The sequence below is a fragment of the Crocodylus porosus genome, unplaced genomic scaffold (genome assembly GCF_001723895.1).
Source record: "Crocodylus porosus isolate Cpor-Errol unplaced genomic scaffold, CroPor_comp1, whole genome shotgun sequence".
Lineage (NCBI taxonomy): Eukaryota > Metazoa > Chordata > Crocodylia > Crocodylidae > Crocodylus > Crocodylus porosus.
Window position 1 is genome coordinate 2,066,213 of NW_017728904.1, and position 3,376 is coordinate 2,069,588.

A 3,376-nucleotide genomic window follows, 5' to 3' on the forward strand; every position below is an offset into this window, starting at 1 on the left:
TTGTGCCCGAAAGCTTGCAATTAAAGATTTATTTTTTTTTGCAAAAATCTAGTTGCTCTAATAAAAGATATCACCTCTACTACAAGTCCTGATTCCTTATCAGCACCCTGCATTCTGTAATCCAGACTTCCACACATAGCCACTTCCTTCCCTATCCTTTGTATATTCATTTCCATGTCCGATTCCTGCCTCCACGGCTCCACTTGACTAGCCTGACCCTGTGCCTTGATTTTGCGTCCATGGCCTTGCGGGGCAGGGTCTGTGGGATGTCCCTGGACCACTTCAGGTTCCTGCCAGTGCTTGCTTTCTGCTTTGGAAATTTGGCCCTTGTAGAGGTCCCAATTATAACATCCCTGCTTCACTCCAGAACAAGGGCAACCAGATTGGCATCACAGGCACCTCCATCAGGTTAATCCTTCATTGCCAGTATTGGGGCAGGACTTCCTGCATGTAACGGACCACTAACAAGCAGGGCTCCTCAATAAGGAGACAACCTGAGTCCTTGGGAGCCTGTATCGTGTGTGACCGTAATGGGGTCTTCAGTGCCTTGCCCTACCTCCCCCATAACACCAACATATGCCCATCAATATAATACTCGGGGTATATCCCTGGCCCACCAGGCACCAGTCATATGTCACCCCCAGCCCCCTGGATTGTAAGCCATGCTCCTGGTCCGATCACATACAATCACGTGATCACAGCTACATGGGTGCAAGTGGCCTCACTCCAGATCCTGCTGGATTCTGTGTCACAGTGGTGACTCAGTTTCCCCAGCCACACATCAGTGTAACAGGAGGGTACAAACCGGTCCAATTTATTCATACCCTTAAGTATCAGAGCAGTAGTCTGTAATACCACCCACCAAACCCAGCATAGAAACTGGATCATACTGTGTAACTTCAAACGCCCTCAGCTCCAAAGAGTCTCACAAGGATGAGACTCTTGACCCCATGCACAGCACAAGCTGTCCCAGATTCAAGAGCTAAAGACAGACGCTGCTTTGAGACAGGGAAACTGAGGCACAGAATGGGGCAGCGCCTCGGCCTGCGGCAGCACTGAAAGTAGAACCCAGGAGTCCCGGATAACAACCTCTTTAGCAGCCGTCTCCTTTCCGTCTCCCTGTCAAGCCCTAAACATGGCTGGATCTCCCATCACTAGGTGTTGCTGGCCCGACTCCTGGGTTCCACGCCCCCCAGGACACCCCTCTTCCTCAGTTTCCCCCACGGATGAGAGAAAGGCGATAACAACAATAACACTTCCACCGCTTCTCTGCCTCGCAGAAGTGCTCAGGGATTAGCCAAGGCCCAGAAAGTGCTTTGAAGATAAAAAGATGCTCTTACCTGCATCCCAGGGGGACCACGAGGATTAATTAGCCACTGTTTGTACAGCACTTTGAATGTGGAAAGCAGGGTAACCGCCTGGCAGAGTTTTGCTAGAGAAAAGCCCCCTGGGGAACAAGCCTGCGGGAGTTGGGGAGATTCAGCTGAAACAGGAAAGGGGGAAAGGATAATCTGTTTCAGCTCCAGCCGGACCAGGAATCAAGGAGCTCTCCTGGAGCTCTGGATCAAGCAGAAGTTTTCTCTGGACCCGCAGAGAAGCGCGGAGTTTCCTTCATAGGTCATTCCACCCCCCAGCGGGTTTCACCACGGTTTTTTTCTCTTACAGGGAATATTTGCAGTGCTGGCCAGCTCTGTGCCCTGATTTTTGGTGGGAAAAGGAGGTGACGTCTCACCCAGAAGCAGTGAACCTCCAACTGGAACTGCTACAGGGAAGGGGCAAGGGGCAAGGGGCAGGGGAGAGGAGTGGATGGGGGATGGGAGAGCGAGATGCCCCCCCAGCTCCATTCCAGCCCCCCAAGCAGCATCCGGTGTATGTGCCTGGCTGGCCCCATCCTTAACATGTCTGTCCGCTGGAAGAAAACATCAGGCAGTTCCCCGAACACTGCCATGTCCTTCGGCGCCGGGAGGCTGGAGGTACCAGTGCCTTCTCAATGCTCCTTCCCTCTCCGTTGCAGCTGAAATCCTTGGCTTTGCTGGTTCCTGCTTGGGGCTGGGAGAGAAAACCCTCCCCCCCATTTCTGCTACAGGTGTCAGAGGGTTTTGGCGCTGTGTGTTGGCTGCAGCCCAGGCTGGGGATGGGGACTGGGCTGTGCCAATGCTCCTGCTGGGACCAAAGTCAGAAGGTCCTGGCTAGAGGGTCTTGCCTCTTTGCCCAGGGTCACACAGATGCTACATTGGGACAGAAAGGGACTTCCCTCATGCTCAGACTGGTATGGACTGCAGGGTTTCATCTTCCTCTGTAACGGGCACGGCCTCAGCCCGGGATCTCTTGAGTGTATATTAACACTTCTCAGCAGGAGGAGGTTGGCTGCTGTGGTCCCCCTATTTTTCCTGGGGCAGGTTCAGGTGTGATGTGCTGTGTGGTGCCAGGACTGACGGTGGTTTTGCTAAGACTTTAGATGATGCGCTTGTCTGGGATGGTTTGGGCAGGGCTGATCCTGCCTCAGGCAGGGGTTGATTAGGTGTGACCTCCGGAGCTCCCTTCCAGCCCCACTGCTCTAGGATTCAGTGATCTAGGTCTGAGCTCACCAGTGAGTCTGATGTGTCTGAGCCACGGTGTATTTACCACTCATCCAAAAACTCCCTCATCTGGCTGTAATCCTGAGGCATTTCTCAGCCGAAATCCCTGCCCCGACTCTGTTGGGAGCTGCTTTGCAGGGACAGGCCTGAGATGAAACCCATCCTGACCTCATGTCTGGGAGACACAGGAAGTGACTCTGACCCCACGGGCAGCGGAGTTTCCCTCAACATAATGACATGTCCCTTCCAGGACTGTGACCCGACAAAGGCCTTGGCACACATGTAACAACGGGCACGAAACATGAGCAGATCAAGACGGGGCAGCACTTCGCACAGGCCTCGCACTGATGAAAGCAGCCGCCTGCGGATTGCACTGGTGAGAAGGGCTGTACAGGGGGCAAAGAGATGGCAAATCCACAGCAGATGTGCAAGGGATGTATTTGCATATCATTTACATATGCCCCCCATTCCCTGCTCTAGTCCTGGGACCAACCCCAGGGGCTTTAGCTAGGAGGACAGTTTGAAGCCTGGTGCTGCAGGAGTGGCTTCCCCAGCTGGCAGCAACAGTAGAGCCTTTATCCCCATGGATCAGGCTCTGGAGGGGGTAGATCTGATATCTGCTGGGCGGCACTGTCCTCTCCCATCCCTGGGGGCAGAGCGAGTGGAGCATTCCCCACAGAGGCATCTGTGTAAAGACATAGAGAGATGCTGACCCCAGGCCAAGGTCCCAGCTGGCAGAAGCAGCTCCTCCAACTTCAGTGGAGCTCTGCAGATCTGCCCCAGCTCAGGATCTGCCC